This window comes from Dipodomys merriami, unplaced genomic scaffold (assembly GCF_024711535.1).
Source record: "Dipodomys merriami isolate MVZ:Mamm:240054 unplaced genomic scaffold, mDipMer1.0.p SCAF_3, whole genome shotgun sequence".
NCBI lineage: Eukaryota > Metazoa > Chordata > Mammalia > Rodentia > Heteromyidae > Dipodomys > Dipodomys merriami.
In genome coordinates, this window is record NW_027204492.1 from 61,673,265 (window position 1) to 61,694,172 (window position 20,908).

At 36.3% G+C, this 20,908-nt stretch overlaps 1 protein-coding gene and 1 pseudogene across 3 annotated transcripts in view; one reads left to right on the forward strand and one right to left on the reverse strand.

Moving 5' to 3' along the window:
- LOC138840219 (putative P2Y purinoceptor 10) overlaps positions 1 to 20,908 on the reverse strand; it is a 120,967-nt gene that overhangs the window by 70,184 nt on the left and 29,875 nt on the right. Inside the window, exon 1 of one of the 3 annotated variants that reach the window (XM_070040145.1) lies at positions 11,012 to 11,051. The exons of the other annotated variants lie outside the window; for them this stretch is intronic. The gene's annotated coding sequence lies outside the window, so the exon portion shown is untranslated. Of the gene's footprint in view, positions 1 to 11,011; positions 11,052 to 20,908 lie in introns of those variants that run through there. 3 annotated transcript variants of the gene reach the window in all.
- LOC138839818 (pre-rRNA-processing protein TSR1 homolog pseudogene) lies at positions 12,447 to 16,176 on the forward strand (annotated as a pseudogene).

The following is a 20,908-nucleotide window of genomic DNA, read 5'->3' on the forward strand; positions in this document are numbered from 1 at the left end:
ATTTAATAGTTATCCACAATTGAAAATAACTCTAGACAAGCTCAGACATTCACTTACTGCTAGCGCAGTTGAGTGGAAGGAAAGCACACAAATCACTTTTCCCATTAAAAGGACAGGATAATAGTTCCTTTTGCCCCATCATCCCATCCCCCAGACAAGCAAGCACTATTCAATCCAGAAAGTTAATTATGGATTTGTGAGCCATTCACAGGAAAAAGGAAACCAGCATAAACAATCAGTTTCCCTAGCCTTTTGGGGCAGAACAGGAATAACAAGTTTCAGTTTTACTCCACCCAATTCTCTGGTCAGACTGTGGCCTAGACTAGATATACGAAAATGAGAACAAGGAAAGATGGGAATTATCAGCATAAACAATGCAGTGAGATCCAATATGGCTCTCTCTGGCCTGATCTGCATAGGATCCAGCACATCTTTCCCACATTTATATTCACCATGCACCCCTGGCAGCTTTCCTGTGTACTATAGCATTTTGGTCTCCAGAGAACTACAGCAGCTTTTACTACTGAGAAAATCAGTGTCCAGAAAATTTAAGACAGATCTTTTGCACCATTTACTGATAATGGCTCCACAGCTTTTCACTTTCACTGTTTTCAACTACCTGAGACACCATCTTTCCCTTCCTTTCACAGAACTACCATGGCTGTTGCTACCTGAGTGGCCAGGCTTAAGAATCTAGAGTAGCTGCCACATATGTGTATGCAAATATCCCTAGGCCCATACCATAGGCCCTGGTCTCTATTATTGAGCAAGGACAGATGGCTAGCTCCTACACCTAGGATGATGAAAGCTGCTACCAGCTTCCCCCAACTCCTGTGCACTCCAACATCTAGTTCATACACATGCACAGCTGCTCAACTATTTTCATTGATACCCACAGCATAAATGTACCCAGGTGCTAGTTCCAGTGCCCAAAATTAAGAGAAGGAAGGAAATATCAAAGATAAGTTTAGAAATAAATCAAATATGGACTCAAAATGTAGACCAATGAAATTATCACATTGCTAGCAAGATTATAAAGAAAGGGAAAGCAAATAAAAACTGAAATAGAAAACACAATAAACTGATACTAGATACACAAAAGATCATAGAGCATACACTGAATAATTTAAGCCAGTTGGATAATCAAGAAGAAATGGGCAATTACTAGAAATGTATAACCTGCCAAAGCTAAATCACTATGAAACAGAAATCTGAACAAAATAATAATGAAAGAAATTGACTACTTGATCAAGATGATTTGGACTTACAGATTGGCATATTGAATTGAAACACATTCTCTCCACATAAAGTATTTACCCAAGGGCTGGGAAGGTGGCTCAGTGGTAGAGTGCTTGCCTTGCATGAGGCCCTGGGTTCGATTCCCCAGCACCACATAAGCAAAAAGAAAAAAGCCGGAAGTGGTGCTGTGGCTCAAGTGGTAGAGCACTAGCCTTGAGCTGAAGAGCTGAGGGACAACGCCCAAGCCCAGAGTTCAGGCCCCACGACCGGACCCCCCCCCAAAAAAAGTATTTAGCCAGCATAATAAAAGCCATATCTCACAAGCCCACAACTAATATCATAACATTGTCTAAAGTTGAAAGGTTTACCACTAATATTACAATGAGAATGCAAACTGGAAGCATTACTTCTACTTAAAAGAGTATAGGATGTAGAGCTATGGAAATTAGGTAAGATAAAGAAATAAAACATACAAATTTAAATAAGAAGTTAATTTTTTTAAAATTTTCAGCTGGCATGATTAAAAGATTCCACCAGAAACACAACTAATCAATGAATTCACTAAAATTTCATGACACAAACCTATAAAACTCAACAGCAGGGGCTGGAGAAATAGCTCAGTTGGTAGAGTGCTAGCCAGTGAACAAAAGCATCAGGTACCAAATTCAAATCCCGATCTCAGAACAAAGAAAGAAAAACTCGCCGGGCACCAATAGTTCACACCTGTAATCCTAGTCACTCAGGAGGCTGAGATCTGAGGATCAAGGTTCAAAACCAGCCCAGGCAGGAAAGGCCATGAGACTCTTATCTCCAATTAACCACCAAAAAACCAGAAGTGGTACTGTGGCTCAAGGCTCAAGTAGTAGAGTGCTCACCTTGAGCTGAAGAGCTGAGGGACAGCACCCAGGCCCAGAGTTCAAGCCACACAACTGGCAAGAAGAAAGAAAGCAAGAAAGCAGGAAGGAAGGAAGGAAGGATGGAAGGAAGGAAGGGGGAGGGAGGGAGTGAGAGAGAGAGGAAGGGAGGAGAGAAAGAAAGAAAGAAAGAAAGAAAGAAAGAAAGAAAGAAAGAAAGAAAGAAAGAAAGAAAGAAAGAAAGAAAGAAAGAAAGACTCAACAGCATATCTCTATACTAATATCAAACTGTCTAAAAAGAAGCCAAAAACAATACCATTTTCATTAGCAAGAAGAGAAACAAAATATTCAGAATAAATTTTAAAAGTGAATTATCTATGCAGGAAAAAACTGTAAACATTGAAAAGAATTATTTAAAAGACTGAAATGAATGGAAAGATACATCATGATAATGTACTGAGTGAGTTAACATTGTTAAAATTTCAATATCTTCTGGTGATCTACAATTTTTTTAATCTTTATAAAAATTCCAGTGACAATTTTCCCGAATTAGAAACAGTATTGTAAAATTCATATGTAATCACGGAAGACTCTTAATAGCCAAGAACTCTTGAGCAAAAAGAAGAAAACTAAAGGCACCACACTAATTTCAAAATTTATACAAAGGTGTAATAAATTAATAATCATGATGTTTGCACAAAACAAAAACCAATAAAATAGTAACCTAAATAAATTGGCATATTTACAGTCAGCTGATTTTGAACAAAGGTTCCAAGAATATACAACGAGGAATGGATAGTCTCTTCAACAATTGCCAAAGTCACTGCAGAATGAAACCAGACCCTCACATCATCTCATATCAAAAAAATCATATCTTGGGGTTCATTTTGCTTAGCATTATCTTATATGGTCCTATGTGAACACAAGATGTTTTTTGTTGTTGTTTTTAATGTACTATGTGATTTTCTTTTGTTTCTTTTGTATGTCCTTCCTGCTATGATTTTGGTATCATGCATCTTGTATATGCATTTATCTAATTTGGGGAGGGGAATGGGAATAAAAAAATGCTGTAACAAGGACACAGAATGACCCAATGTAACAGTGAGACTCACAAGACACTATGTTGGAAATGAACTTTATAACTTGCGGAGGGGGAAGAATGGGGAGGTGGGGAAGGGAAGGGATAGTAGGAGAAAAACTAAGGAGGGGGTAACAATGCTCAACAAGAAATGTACGCATTACCTTACTCATGTAACTATAACCCCTCTGTACAGCATCTTTACAATAAAATTAAAATATACATAACAGACAAAAATTCAATTTACAATTGTTTAATACACCTCAAACTGTAAAAGTTCTAGAAAAAGATGTAAGAAATCCTCTGACAATTACTCTTGGCAAAGATTTTTTTTTTGTTTGTGACCCACAAATCCCAGGTAACGAAACCAAAAGGAGACAAATGGTGTTATATAAAGCTAAAAATTTCTGCACAGAGTAGGACACAATATCAGAGTGAAGAGACAACCTACAGAATGAAAAATATTTGAGTCGTTTATTCCATTATGGGTGGATATCCAAAATATATGAGACATACAACTCAAAAGCAAAATCCCAAGATGCAATTAAAAAAATAAACAAAATGTAGGTGCTGCTGGTGGCTCGCACCTGTAATACTACTAACTCAAGAGACGATATCACAGTTCGAAGCCAGGCCAGGCAAGAAAGTCTCTGAGACTCTTATCTCTAATTAACTGCCAAAAAGGAAAAAAAAAGCAGATGTGGTAATGTAGCTCAAATACTACCGCATTAGTGTAGAGGAAAAGAGCTCAGGGACAGTGCCCAGGCCCTGAGTTCCAGTCCCAGTACTGGCACACACAAAAATAAGCAAAAGATCTGAATAAAAAGAAGATATACAAATGGCCAGCAGGTATTTGGAAAACATTTATATATGAAAATAAAAATTAAAACTGCAATGAGGTATCACTTCAGTTGACTGTTATGAAAAGCACAAAACATAAGTTTGGGTGAGGATGTGACAAAAAGGGAATCTTTTCCCCACAAGATTGATGTTATTGAAAACAATGCAAAATTTCCTCAAAAAATAGAACCATCACATTACCCAAAAATCCCTCATCTGAGTATATATCATCAAAAGAAGTGAAAAGAGCTCAGCATAGAGATATTTGCATTCGCATGTCCACTGTAGTCAAGAGTGGGGAAACCACTTAGGTATCTATGTGTGCCATATTGAATGAATGGATAAAGATATTGAAGTGTGTGTGTGTGTGTGTGTGTGTGTGTGTGTGTGTGTGTGTGTGTGTGCGTGTGTGTGTGTGTGTGTGTGTGTGTGTGTGTGTGTGTGTGTGTGGCCTTGAAGATTCTATCATTTGTGACAAGATGGATAGACCTGAAGGACATTTTGCTAAATTAAATAAGGTAGACTCCTAAAGAAGCACAGTGCATAGTCTCACTTACATATGAAATTTAAAAGGTTGAATTCATAGATACATAGAGTATAACTGTAGTTATCATCAAGAGGAAAGGGTGAGAAATAGGGAGGCAAAGGTCCATGTTCGTGCAAGTACAATTATATAGGATGAGTAAGTTTAGCAATCTAATGTATAACACAATTGCATTTTACTAAAGATTTCCAGATAAAGGAATGATCATGTTAATTTGCTTGACTATAGTACTCATTGCACTATGTATAGCAAAACATCAGTTGGAGCTGAGCACTGGTGGATCACACTTATAATCTTACTACTCAAGAGACTAATAACCTGGAGGAATTAAGTTTGAAGCCAGCCTACACAGAAAAATACATCACTCCATTTCCAAATAACAAGCAAAATTCTGGACTAAATACGTGACTTATGTAGAAGAGCACCAGCCATAAGCAGAAAAACCACGCAAGAGTGCGAAGCCCTGAGTTCAAGCCTCAGAATAGGCACAAATATAATTTTGTGCAATTTAAATATACTCAATAAAAGCAATGAAACAGTCACAGATCTATCTAGGAGGAAAGGAAAAAAAAGGATAAGGAGTGAGTACTGTTGAGAAAAAAAATGTGCTTTTTGGTGATTAAATCTTCTAAATAGATCTTCTGTATGAATATAGTAGAGGCCAGCGAATTTGTGAAATTAACATTAAAGAAGTGGTTGTCTACATATGCAATAAGGGAGATTTCACAGGAAAGAAAATTACTAGATAAAGAATTAAATTGAACAGTGGTTAAAGAATCACAGTACTTAGAAAATATAGTACAAATACAAATGTATGTGAAATGAACAACTGATTTAAGATTCCATAAAGTCATCAAATAACTGATAAAACAACAAAGAAATAAGTATACAAATAGTTGTGTGCTTCTGCACCTGTATTCTCTGTCAACAACTGATCATTATTAGAATCTTAGCAAAGATACACAACTAAATAGTATACATCAACCAATAGGATCTAAGTGGCATTATTAGACTACTCCACTAAATAATAATAGAATAAATATTATATATGAGTGCCAAAAGAATTTTTTCAAGGATAACCATACCTGGAACAAAAAAGTCTAAATAAACATAAAAGATTTGAAATGACATAGAACATGTTCTTTGGTCACAAATGTAATCAAATTAGAAAAAAATAAATCTCAGAATAGTATCAGGAAAATTTCCAAATGCCTGCAAATGAAATAATAATAATAATAATAATAATTTTTCTGTGAGAAAAATCAAAGAAAAATATCCAAACATACTCCAAACAAAATGAAAATAAAATAATCCTCTACTCCAAATACCAGGTGTAGTGATACGTACCTGTAATCCCAGCACACAGCACTGAAGCAGGAAGACCACAAATTCAAGGCCAGCCACAGCTACATAGCAAGACCATTTCTCAAATACATAGCAGCAGCAACAATAACAAAGAATACTTCCATCTCAAGAAATGTGGAGAAAAGATTTTTAAAAAATAAAAGTAAGAAAAATAGAAACGAGATTTTTTTCATTTTTGCTGTTTTTATTTTCTTTTTGTTTTGTTCTATTTGTTCATTTATCTGTCTTTGAGAAGGGAAGGGAAGGCACAGAAATGGAGGGACATAAGGTGAATAAGTGCAGGAATGGCACTCTGGACACTATGCTGAAAATGAATTGTAAAATGTGTGGGTGGGGATGGAAGGGGGAACCTGAGGGTGAGTGAAGGGTTGATATTACCAAAAAAGAAATATACTTTCCACCTGACATGCAATAGTAATCCCTCTGTACATCACCCTTACAATAACAATAAAATTTTTAATTATTAAGTTTTTTTATTGTGAAAATACCGTACAGAGGGGTTACAATTACATGAGCAAAGTAATGAGTATATTGCCTATCAATCATTGTTGGCTCCTCCTTTGTTTCCCCTTACAATCCCAGCCCTCCCATCCTCAAAAGAGAATACAAATAAGCAGATGAAAGACAATTGAAAAAGTAGAAGAAATTAAATTGATGAGAAAAAATGTAGCAAATCAAACAAAATTGGTCTTGCTAACTTTAATCCACTCAAAAAATGTTGGAGAAGACAGAATGAAGACTGAAAAAGAAGGCAGAAATTAACAGTATTTGAAATGAAAAAGGGCAATCACAGGATACACAGATATCGAAAATAATAAAAGAATATTATAGACACTTTTATACATGCATGCTTTATTTCCTGGAAAAATGGACAAATTCCTGAGAAACTACCACACTAACCCAAAATGAATGAAAATAATTTGAATACATATTTAACTAATAAAGAAGCTGAAATAATTTAGATACATTTGAAAAAGATATTTGGGGTGACAGCTAATTTGTAGGAAAAATTGTTCAAATTTTTGTAACCACTACAGATGTTCCTCAAAAAATGAAAAATAGAAGTATCATATGATTCTGCTGCACCAGTCCTGAGCATATATCCAAAGGAATGCAAGTTAACACATAACAGAAACACCTGCACAGTTATGTTTGTTTTGGCAGCACTATTACAATAGCCAAACTATAACTTCAGCCTAGGTGCCTAACAATGAGGAATGAATGAAGAAAGTGTACATATATGTATATATATATATATATATATATATATGTATATGATAAACAGTTATTTGGTCATAAAACAGAATGCAAGTATGTTGATGGCAGGAGAATTGATGGAATGGGAGATGATCTTCTTGAGAAAGAGAAGCCAAGATGAGAAATAGAATCATACGTTTTTCTGTCATGTATGGAATCTAGGCCTAAAAATAACATGATATGATTGTGAGACAAAACCAATAGGAAGGGGAAGGAAAAACAAAGAATATGATTGCAGATGAATGTGATTAAAGTATATAATGTATATGTATAAAAATACATATACACTAAAAATGTAAAACTGGAAGGGTAATAAAGAGTGAGTGAACTTGGTGTATATATATATATATATATATATATATATATATATGTATATATATAATGCATGCATGACATTTTCACATGAAACCATTTTGTACAATTAATATATGCCAATAAACAAAGAACCTGCAGAACAACTCTTAGAAAATAGATAAGGAAGGAATCCCCTGACTAATGTCATGAAGCCAGTATTATTCAGTACAAAAAATCAGGTGAAGAGAAAGAAACCCTTGATCAATATTCCCCATGAATGTAGATTCAAAAATTTTAAAATATTAGCAAACATAATTCAATACTTCATAAAGAGAAGCATAATCATAAGAAGTAGCTTTATTTTCAGGAATAAAAAATTGAATAAGCATAAAAAAATCTGCTTAAACAATCTAACAACTACAAACTAAAGGAGAAGAATCATGTGGTAAATTCAAGTGATGCAGAATAAGTAAAAAAAATTCAACATCTTTTCATGTTGTAACTTTTAGAAAGCTATTGATAAAGAACTTCTTCACCTTGATAAAGAACATTTACAAAAATTCACATCATATGTATTGAATGGAAAATGACTGAATGTTTACTACGATAATTTGAGGACAAAGCCAGAATGTTTAATCTTATGTATTCAGCATTATACATGTCAACAAAGCTGGATTAATGATATAAGAAATACAAGACCACATGTTTCGAATATCCTATTTGTATATGGCATGTTGGTCTACATAAGAAACTTCTGTCACAAAACCCTTCAAGGACTAATTTAAACAAATTCACAAGATAAAAAGTCTTCTCAGAAGAAATAAAAATAGTCAACAGAAACATGAAAAATGCTCAATATCTCTGGCCATAAAGGAAATGCAAATCAAAACAACACTGAGATTCCATCTCATCCCAGTTAGAATGATTATTTTATCAAGAAAACATAGATGCTGATGAGGATGCAGCCAAAAGGGAGCCCTAATACACTATTGTGGGAATATAAACTTGTTCAACCACTCTGGAAAGCAGTGTAGAGGCTTCTCAAAAAAATTAAACAGAATTACCCTATGCTCCAGCAATTCCACTTCTGGGCATTTACCCAAAGGATTACAAAGAGAATACAACAAGGCTACCAGAACAATCATGTTTATTGTAATATTATTCACCATAGTGAAGATATGAAATCAGCCTAGATGCTCCTCAATGAATGAATGGATCAAGAAAATATAGTGTATATTCATAATAGAATTTTATTCATCTATTAAAAGGAATGATATTGTACCATTTGTAAAGAAATGGAAAGCCCTGGAAAAATTATGCTAAGTGGAGGACATTAGGCCCAGAGTGACAAAGAATGCATATTTTCCCTATAGTTATATGTGGAAGCTGTATTTAGCTTATGAACTTATAAGTAAATATGTTGGGTGGAATACAAGTGCATACATGTGTATTAAGTGAAATATGGTAAATTTAAGGAAGATCTCAAATTCCTTACAATTCCTGAGAAAGGCAAAATCAAAGTTCAGCAAAATAAAACACCAAGAAGTAGATAGTCTAAAGGGGTGGGGTTGGTTTAAGGGGAAAGAGGTTGATGAAAGAAGAGGAGTAAATGCCATCAAGAATTAATGTATATAAGGGAAACCATGGGACCTATGTTTCTTTGGGTCTGGCTTACTTCATTTAATATAATTTTCTCCAAGTCATTTCCCAAAAAAATGTGGCAATGTCATTCTTTCTGATGGAGGCATAGAATTCCATTGTGTATATATACCACATTTTCTTGATCCATTCATCTACTGAGGGGCATCTGGTTTGGTTCCATATCTTAGCTATGGTGAATAATACTATGATAAACATACTTGTGCTGGTAGCTTTAGTATGGCCTTGTTTATGATCATTTGGGTAAATGCCCAAGAGTGGGATTGCTGGGTCATAGGGGAGCTCTATGTGGAGTCTTTTGAGGAACCTGCATACTACTTTCCAAAGTGGTTGAACAAGTTTACACTCCTACCAACCATGCAGTAGGGTTCCCTTCTGGCCACATGCCCTCCAGCATCTGTTGTTATTAGCAATAATTTGTATATGTCTGGGACAAGCAGAAAAGCTCAGATAAGGTGATGTTAAGCAAAATGAACCTCAAGATAGGGACACAGTGTTTTTTCTTCCTTGCTATAGTTTCTAATGTATTTGTAAGGTACCATGTGATTTCTTTGTTGCTTTGTATGTCCCTCCCCATGGTTGGCATAATTTGGGGAGGGGAAGGGAAAAAACAAAATGTTTAAATAGGGATACAGATTGACCCATTGCAACAATGAGATGTGTAAGAGGCTATGTTAAAAAATGAACTTTACAATTTAGGCAGGTGTGGGGGTGGGGGTGTAATTGAGGAGGTGGGAGGGAAGGGATGGTAGGGGAAGAACAAAGGAGGCGGCAACAATGCTGGATAAGAAATGTACTCATTAGCTTGCTCATTTAATTGTAACCTCTCTGTACAGTATTTTCACTATAAAGACATTTAAAAAAGAATCAATGTATATCCTACAAAATTAAGAAAAGTGGGACAAGAAGTGGGTAGGAGAGAGATGGGTGAGTGTTGAAAGGGTGAAATCAATCAAGATATATTGTATTCATAAGCTGTTTTGCCAAATGGCAACCTTTGTACAACTACTTAAAGATAACAAAATCTTTAAAAATAACACATGAATGAAATTAAATAGTCCTTATTTGAAATAAAAATTTAAAAATTCTGCCGGGCGCTGGTGGCTCACGCCTGTAATCCTAGCTACTCAGGAGGCTGAGATCTGAGGATTGCGGTTCAAAGCCAGCCCGGGCAGGAGAGACCATGAGACTCCCATCTCCAATAAACCACCAGAAAACCGGAAGTGGCGCTATAGCTCAAGTGGTAGAGTGCTCGCCTTGAGCTGAAGGGCTGAGGGACAGCGCCCAGGCCCAGAGTTCAAGCCCCACGGCCAACCAAAAAAAAAAAAAAATTAAAAATTCAATACAATTTGAAACCATACAAAAGAATTGAAACAAAACAACTACAAAACCTCCATCCTGAAAACTGACAATTTTTAATGAAAAAATTAGGCACCATAATAATTAGACCTACTTCTTTTTATAGGTTTTAAGACAGAATAGCAAATGTCTGTCTTTCCAAAGTATAGTACTATTCCCATCATAATCCAAATAAGATATTTTTTGTAGACAGATAAAAAGTTATAAAATTTGCACAAAAGGCAAAGAAAATACAATAAATAATTTTTATAAAGGCATACAAGCAATACAACAGAAGTTTTCATCCCAAGAAATGATACTTATTGGTCAAAGACTCAAGAAGAACATAGTTGAAATACTGGTGATGAAAAACTACTGAAAGAGGTTTATAGATGTCTCTGAATGGTTAGAACACATGAAAATATTTATGAATGGGTGAAACACATGAAAGTATTTACATTCAGATGAATACTCACCAAAGGGTGACCTATTAGAGAATAATTTTAATCATTAAATGGGTAAGGTAAGGCATTCTCTGTGTACCTCTCAGCTTCTTTCCTTGGTGTGGTGGTTGATCACCATTGTTGTCAAATTGATTGCATTGAGAGAAACCTAGAAAATCAATAGAGCACATTTCTGCTTGGGTCTGTTAAAGTGTTTCCAGCAACAATTGGTATGTGAATCAGTGAACTGAGGTATTATAAGCCCACCTTGAATGTGGATGGCATTGTCGAATATGCTGGTGCCCAGGTCAGAAGGTGGAAGCTTGCCATTCTGTGCAACCTAGTTTCCTCTTGAGTGGGTGCAATTTTTGCTGCTACCATTGTCCATGAACATGAGTCTTCAGTTTCTTTAGCTTTGAACATAGATACACACCAGTGACTCTCCAAGGAGCTTTCAGGCTTTGACAGGCTAGTCCCCCATATTTTGAGGCTTCTAGTTTCTTTGTCTAAGAACGAGTTCTTCTAGCTCTTCAGCTTGCAAACAGCCATTGTGAGATTTTCCAGTTTCTGATTTTTTAAATCAATCTAATAAATCTTATACACATACACATGTCGGGTCTTCATCAGTCCCACGAAAGACGGACGGGGTCGGGGTCCGAGGAAAGGTAAGTGTGGCCCCTTGCCCCTTCCCCAGCCTCCCTTAACCCAGGAGACAATCAGACGCAGCTGGGAGTCAACTCAAGCAGGAAAACACGTTTATTAACACAGAGCAAGCCCTTTTTAAAGCAAAAAAGAGCAGGTGGCATGGCAGAGGAGGAAAAGGAACCAATCACTGTCAAGGTCACACCCTATCATGCACCTAAGCTTCCACAGGGCTGCCCACTCAACTCCCTCTCAGGGCCATCTTTGCTGCCTGTGTTCCCCACATACACACACATATTTTATTGGCTCTGTTACTCTAGAGAAGCCTGACAAATACTAATTTGGTGACCAGAAATGGTACCATCTGCCCATTGCTTTGATGATGACTGACAGTATGGTTCAGAAGTCTTTGGAATTGGTTTGAAGGAGGAATTTGACAAAGTTTGCAGAAGCAGGCACGATAATTTCTAGAATACTATGAGCAGAGCTTGTGGATTGATTGTGATGGTTGCTGGAAAAACTAGAATGCTGATAGGAATGCCAATGGTAAAAGCTCACTGTTAAGGTTTCATATAAAAATAACTATTGGGAATTGTACTGGATGCATTTTTGTATTTGAAATGGGCATGGACTTTTGTGGCCCAGGAATACAGTTGCATCGTTTGGGTATGGAATGCTCATATATAAAGAGTTAGGTGGTCAGCCTCTCATTAGAGAAGTGGTTCCACGATTACATGATGGGGCCTAGAAGAAGGTCATTGGGATAATACGTTTGTAGGGTGTATATTCCTCTCTATCTCTTTCTATCTCTCCCTCTCTCCTTTTTATTAACATATATTAATTGTATAAAATAGTGGTTTTATATTGTGGACTTGGTGCATGTGAATGGTGGCATGGCGGCTCACCACTCCAGCCCCTGGAACAGCAGAATAAACCTCATAAAGGCACTCAGTGTCAAGCGAGATGGCAAAGGCTGTATAGAAATGAAAACCTTGTGCAAGAAGTTGAGAAATGAGCTGAGGAAAATAGACCAAAGACATCATGCCAGCCAAGTCCGAAATCAGAAGAAGGAGGTGGTTCTGACAGAGATATCTGGGTAGCAAGGATAAGACCTCATCAGGTGCTGGAGGTGCCTTTGCACAACAGGATTTCCCTGCCTGAGGCCTTGGAGACTTGGAACAGTTTGCTTGAATGAATGGGGAAACATTCACCGCTTTATGATACTGTGCCCACATTTGAACCATAGTTGGTCTTCACATTTACAAGGCCAGGGGATCGGTACACTATGTTAGACATGGCTAAAGTGGCTGATACCATCCTATTTCTCCTTAACCCACTATAAGGCATGGGATGCCACTGAGGATTACTGCCTTTCCTGTGTTGTTTGCTCAAGGCCTTCCTACCTACAGCCTAGTTTCCCAGGGAATTTCTGGCCTCCCACTGTAGAAACAAATAGATTTCAAAAAAGGTGAAATAAAGTAATTCAGAAGCTCTTTCCTCTTGTTAGATATCAAAATGAAGGCAGGCATACTGCTTAGACAATTGGTTAATGAAAAGTAACTGCATCTTCCTTTTTGAGATCAACAGGCCTACTTTTTTGCCCATGCTGCTGATTGTGCCTTGTGAGGAGAATAACTCTGTGGACACCTTGAAAATCTCAGATTATATTCATGGGAGGACTCTGAATGTAAATAGCTTGCTTTACATTGTTGGACATTGAGATTCCAAATGAAACAGATAGATGCTGCAATGGATATTTTCCCCTTAAATACTACAGTGATTAAGTCCCAGAAGGACTGAAGCATGGCAATGGAGATTTGTACTGCAGATGCTGTAACTGATATGGAAGAAGATCTTAAGGTCTTAATGAAGGCAGACTCCGATAGACGGGTATCATTGCAAACAGAGGTCATCCCACATCCAATGGAAGGAGAGCAATCCTGGCCCACTGAGGAGGAGCTGAATGAGGCAGCTGATTTTGTGAAACAAAGTTCTAAGGTGGAAAAACACATTCCCAAAGAAACATGCATTTACCAAGCTGGATGGATTTTGGATGAAGGTGATGGAACTGATGTGGAAGAAGATGAGTATGACATGGAACGTGAGGATTTTATGGAAGAAGACTCTTGGGTTGAGAGTGCTGAAAAGGAAGACGAGGAGGAACATGAAACAATGACAACCAAAGAGTCTGTGTATGATGATCTATATGATTAAAAAAAAAGTCCATGAAGAGGCTGAGGAAAAAAATGCTAGAGAAATGTCTACAAGAAAGACTGGAAGATGGTAAAGGACATAGTAAGATCAATAGAAAACCCACGGATTGGCAGAAGATCTTCACTAGCCATACAACAGACAAGGGTCTCATATCTAAAATATACTTAGAACTCAAAAAATTAAATCTCCCAACAACAAATCCTCAAAGAAACAACTGCCCAATAAATAAGTGGGCTAAAGTCTTAAAGAGAGACTTCTCTGAAGAGGAAATAAAAATGGCCAATAGACACATGAAGACATGTTCAAATTCTCTAGCCATAAAAGAAAAGCAAATTAAGACAACATTGAGATTCCACTGCATCCCAGTTAGAATGGTCATATTCAAGAAATCTAACATCAGATTCTGGAGGAGATGTGGCCAAAAGGGAACCCTACTGCATTGTTGGTGGGAGTGTAAACTTGTTCAACCACTTTGGAAAGCAGTATGGAGGTTCCTCAAAAGACTCCATATAGAGCTCTTCTATGACCCAGCAATCCCACTTTCGTGCATTTACCCAAATGATCACAAACAAAGCCATACTAAAGCTACCAGAACAATTATGTTTATTGTAGCATTATTCACCATAGCTAAGATATGGAACCAACCCAGATGCCCCTCAGTAATGAATGGATCAAGAAAATTATATATATATATATATATATATATATATATATATATATACACACACACACACACACAACACACACACACACACACACACATATATATATATATATATATATATATATATATATTAATTTTATGCTTCCACCAGAAAGAATGACCCTGCCCCATTTGTTAAGAAATGGAAAGACTTGGAAAAATTATATTAAGTGAAGTAAGCCAGACCCAAACAAACACAGATCCCGTGGTTTCCCTTATTTGCAATAACTAATATACATCTAGTATAATCTTTCCAGACATGCAGAAAAGGTCAAAAGCTATGTATATACAATGATATAAGATGATGCTAAATGAAATGCATCCCAAGATAGGGCCACAAGAGGTTTTATCTTTGTCGCTGTTGTTTTTAGTGTACTATGTGATTTTTTGTTTCTTTTGTATGTTCTTCCCCCAATGGTATAACCCCTGTTTTCACTGTACTTGATTCTGGTGCCCTGCATCTGTTTGTACATTTTTCTAATTTGGGGAGGGGGAAGGGAAATAACAAAATGCAGAAACAAGGATACAGGTTGACCCATTATAACAATGAGATGTACAAGACACTATGTTGAAAATGAACTTTACAACTTTGGGAGAGGGAGTAGGGAGGAGTTGGGGATTTAGGGAGGGAATGGATGGTAGAGGAAAAACAAAGGAGGGGGTACCAATGCTCAGTAGGAAATGTACTCATTATGTTATTCCTGTAACTGTAACCCCTCTGTACAGTATCTTTACAATAAAAAATGTTAATCAAAAAGAAAGATTGGAAGAGATGTTTCCCTGTGACCTGGCTGCTAGAGTTTGCTCTCAGAAATACAGAGGTCTCAGAGAGTTTCTGGACATTTCCATGGGATCTTAAGGAAAATCTTCCTCAGGATGATGATTGGATCTTTCCGTTTCAGAATTGTACTAATACTAGGAAACATGTCTTTAAGCCGATTGAAGAAAAAGAAACTGAAGGAGCTGAATTGGCTGGTATGTCACACACTGCATGTCTCTGAAGTCCCTGTCTCAGGGCTTGAGTACTTCAAACAAGGAGCACCCTTGATTGTATTTTCTTTGCTCCCACATGAACAGAAGATATCAGTATTGAACATGGTGGTGAGTTGGAGCCCTGACAACACTGAACCAGTAAAAGCCAAAGGGGAACTGATCTCCCATTGTGAATTCAGGAGCTTCCAAGCCTGTCCTTTATTCTCAGCACACTTCAGCAGACATAGATTTCAGAGATTCTTAACTGCTGATGTGGCTGTAGTGGTGACAGTGTATACACCAATCACTTCCTCTCCTGTATCTATGCTGCTTTTCAAGCAAAAAAACAATGGAATGCACAGCCTCATTGCTACAGTGAATCTGTTATTGGTAGATCCAAATAGAATAGTCATAAAGAGAGTCATTCTAAGTGATCATTCTTTCACAATTTGTATAAAGATGGCAATAGTGCTGTTATATGTTCTTCAACAAAGAAGGTGTGCTGTGGCTTAAACCGGTGGAACTAAGAACAAAATGGAGCCACAGGGAACTCATCAAGGAACCTTTAGGTACCCATAGCCACATGAAGTTTTCATGGGAAGCTAAAATCTCAGGACACAATATTGATGAACCTCAATAAACAGGTAGTCCCTAAGTGGCCTTATGATCTGTATGTACCAGATCTTGTATCTTGGGTGAAAAGTGAGATTTCTTCAACAGTGCCTGAAGTGTGATCTGACAACTCCAGTGATTGGAGACTCTAGGCTCTGATCAGGCAGTTTGTCACTGATGTTTTGACCGATTTGTCTGCTGTCCAATTATAAAATGCATTATTTTTAATATATTTTTTATAGTAAAGATATTGTACAGCGGGGTTACAGTTAAATGAGTAAGGTAATGAGTACATTTCCTATTGAGCATTGTTACCCCTCCTTTGCTTTTCCTCTACCATCCCTTCCCTCCTCATCTCCCCAACTCCTCCCTCCCCCCCACAAAATTTATTTTTACCTTAATTATCTCACCCATGGAAAAATTTCTATTGCTAAACCTATAAAGCTTATTAAATCTTCCTGAAATTTCAAAAAGTAAAAACACAGAATAATTGTTTTATTATTGTATTTTATACATATATATAACATCATGCAATCTTCTCTTGCCCGTGCACATTGGAGCTCAAGATTTATGGTTCATTGGCCTCTCAGACTTACTTAGCAACACTGCCTATCATCTGTCAACCGATTCTCAGGCCTTCAGCCTTAATACTAAATTACACCACCATCTTTCCTAGCTTTCCAGCTTGCAGAAAACATAACATGTGTCTGCTTAACTTCATTCATTGTCTGAGCCAATTCATATTAAGTCTCTCATTCATTTACATATATCTTACTGGTTCTGTTTTGATGGAGCAATGGAGAATCCTAATCAGTTGCCATTACCACACGTTATCCTCATGATTAGACTCTTCCCCATTTACAACACAACATAGCGTCCCTCTACAATATCCCACCTAAAACACTATGCTGTTCTTATGCCAATAAATTCCAAAGTTACAGAGCCATAAGCTTTCACACACAATCCTTCATAAATACACTTCTCTTTCACTGTTTATTCCTCATTTAATTATTTCATGGTCTCACAATTTAATGTATGTTAGAAGAGCAGAAAAGAATAACAGTATCATATCTATAGATATGAGATAGGATTATAAAGTATGTGTGGTGGCCCAGGCCTGTAATCCTAGCTACTCAGGAGACTGAGGTCTGAGAATACTGCTTTAAAGCCAGCACAGGCAGGAAAGTCTGTGAGAATCTTATCTTCAATAAATCTTAGAAAAAGCCAGAAGTTCTCATTATCTTGTCCATGTAATTGTAACTCCTCTGTACGGTATTTTCACACACAAAAAAGCCAGAAGTGGTACAGTGGCTCAAGTGGTAGAGTGCTAGCCTTGAGCAAAAGGGAGCCCAAGGACAACATCCAGGCCCAGAGTTCAATCCTCACAACTGGCAAAAAATAAAAATAAAATATATGTGGAAACACACAAAAATATACTGGTTTCTTATCAAAGTGTCCTTTGATATTATCCCTGGTGTGTTTGGTATGCACACAATAACATATTTGTTAAAGGTGAGTGTTTACTTTGGGTCTTGTAAAAGAACCCATGATTTGGAGTTTTAACATTGAATTGAGAGGATAATGATGAAGGCTTATGGAGATTTTTAATGGAGATTTTAATATGCAAAAATGAAGCATTCTTAAGGACCTCCTTGCTCATACCTGAAATTAAATAATAGATTTTGAACAGATGGGAGTGGGAAGAATTATATCCTTCATCTGAAGTTATTTAACTTTACCACTGACAAATTAAACCACACCAGTCAATCAGGCCTTTGTAGTTGTTATGAAAAAAGTAGAGAAACTCCATAACTTACTTAGATTATATAGTGATTTAAGACTCTTTCAGTTAATCATTCCAGACTTGAGATGAGCTATTAATTAAAGTGCTCATGTATAAAGAGGATAGCAAAGATCATCTTGAAAGAAGACTTCCTTTGACAAGTCTCTCTGATTAGTCTCATGAGCATAACACTCTTAATGAACATTTTAAGCTTTGGAGAGCAAGAAGTGATTACAGATTTTTCAAGTATCTTCTTCAATATGATCTTTCATCAAAGTTTATTCTTGTTTTTCTAAGATTTTTTTCTACTATTTCCTTTTGTTTACTTGAAAATAGATTTCTTTCTGGTTTCAAAACTTGTCAATTTCAATGAAAAATATTTCTCAGACACAAATGAGCAAACAAGAACACATAAAAAGGAGTAAAAGAAACAAGAAAAGAGATAGAGACAGAATCAACCATAGGTTCATTATCTATATATTCATAAAAATGCTTTAAAATTTAATATAATGTTTTATAGTGTAGTTGCCTCTGTAACTATGTTGTCATGATCTCTACTTGTGTAATTAATCATCTACAGCACTATTTTAAATGGTCTTTAATATTTTGATTAGATAGAGCAAAATTTATGTTACCAACTTTTCTTGCCATTATCTTATTCTCATTAATGGTGCTGTGGTATGTATACAGCTAAATTTGTATCTTTAACTACTTTAGTCTGTATATCTACTCAAAATGAAAGGTTAAATGTCAAAAATGTCATTCAAGATGCTTGATGAATATTGTCTTCTGAAGACTGATATTTCTGTGGCACTTTATGAAGGGTTAACTTATAATCTCATTTAAGCTTTTCTAAGATCCTGATAAAGGTAAAGACATGAAATAATGAAATAAAGAAAACATAAGATTAGAATATCAATAAAGACTCTCAGATTATCTGACTCCAAATTATATGTTCTTTCCATGACATCTGGATTATTTTTAAAATATTTTTAGTATCTTTAAGTAGTTATATAATGTAGTTGCCATTCAGGAAAGCCATTTACAAATAAAATGCCTCTTGATCAATGTTGCCCTTTCAACATCCTTACCCCCATCCAAACCCACCCCTTCCCTCACTTTTCTTAATTCTTAGGTAATATTGATTTTTTTGCCATTTAACAAAGTAGTTTATGTATACAATACATATTGATCTGTGTTATTCCCTCAACAGCTTCTTCCCCTTTCCACCAACCTCTTCCCTTGTTTTTCTAAATTCTGTGGTATATATTCATCATGGATATTTTGAATCATCTCAAAATGTAGCACATGATGCCTAATCATGTCTGTAGCTGAGTGATACAATCTATTAGATGTTGTCCTGAATCCAACTTGACATTAACTTGCATGATAATTAAAGCCTTAAAGTATATCTTATGTGCTAAGAGTATACCAATATGTATTCTGTCAATGATTTCATCATTAATTTGTTTATTTTCTTTGGAAAACTTGTACAGAGGGACTCAAGATGTAGAAAAAAAGAGGATCATATTTCCAGAGCATCCTGGGGGAAAATTCAGTGAGACACATCTCAAGAAATAAGCCTGGCTTGGGATCTACTTCTGTAATCCTAGCTAAGAGGCATAGATAGAATAGTGTTAGTTCCAGATTAGCCATGGCAAAAAGGTGAAATCTTATCAAAAGAAAAACGTGAAGGGAAAAAATAAGCTGAAGGCTTGCTTCAAGTGGTAGGACTCTTGATGTGTGTGTGTGTGTGTGTGTGTGTGTGTGTGTGTGTGTGTGTGTGTGTGTGTGTGTGTGTGTGTGTGTGTGTGTGCATGTGAACATATGCATGTGCTAGTACTTGGACTTAAACTTAAGGCCTGGGCATTATCCCATAGTTTATTGCTTCAGGTTTGTGCTGTACAACTTGTGCCACTGCTCTATTTCTGTTTTACTTTCTGGTTAATTGCATATTAACCAGAAGAGTCTCAGGACTTCCTTCCTGGGCTGGCTTTGAACTGTAGTCCTCACATCTTCTTCCTGAACAATCAGCACTTGGCTTTTCAAGTGGTACAACTTTTACCTAACAAATACACATGTAACCAAAAGAAATATATGCAATTCTTGGGGGAAGGCCAATATATACATTACATTATTTTAACTTACTTTCATGGATTACTAAAAGTTTGTTTCAATCCTTTTTTCCTCTTATATTTTGTTCCACAATGCCTTTGTTTCTATCTCTGACTTTCTCTAACACAAATGTACACACAAATACATTTTCATGTTTCTATCACCATAGTAAAGATATTCTTTTTTCAAGACTTAAATGATCAGAGTTTATTATCAAGTTGAGAGCAAGAAAGTATCTTCAGCCAGGTGCTGATGTTCTAGCTGAGATCTGAGCTTCAAAGTCAGACTGGAAAAAAGCTAAAGCCATTTCCTCTAAACTCAGGAATGAGACAAGGATGTCCACTCTCTTCACTTCTCTTCAACTTAGTATTAGAATGCCTAGCTACAGCAACAAGACAAGATGCAAACATAAAGGGCATCCAAATAGGGAAAGCTGAAGTAAAACTATTCCTCTTTGCAGATGACATGATCTTGCATTTAAACAACCCCATGACTACACTCTCAAACTACTCGAGCTGATTCAAAAATTGGGCAAAGTTGCAGGGTATAAAGTTAACCCTCAAAAATCAATGGCTTTTCTGTATGCCAACAATGAGAAGAGCACTGCTGAAATCAGGAAAGCAACTTCTTTTTGTATAGGCCCCACAAAAAAATAATATACATAGAAATTAACTTAACTAAGCAAGTGAAAGACCTCTATGATGAAAACTTTAAAAATCTGAAAAAGGAAATTAAAGAAGAATTTAGGAAGTAGAAAACCCTCCCATGCTCTGGGATTAGGAGGATTAATATCGTGAAAATGGCAATACTGCCAAAGGCTATCTACAAATACAATGTGATACCTATCAACATAACAACCTCATGAAATAGAAGAAGGAACCCAAAAATTCATATGGAATAATAAAAGACCCCAAATAGCAAAAACAATCCTTAGCAGAAAGAACAGTGCTGGAGGA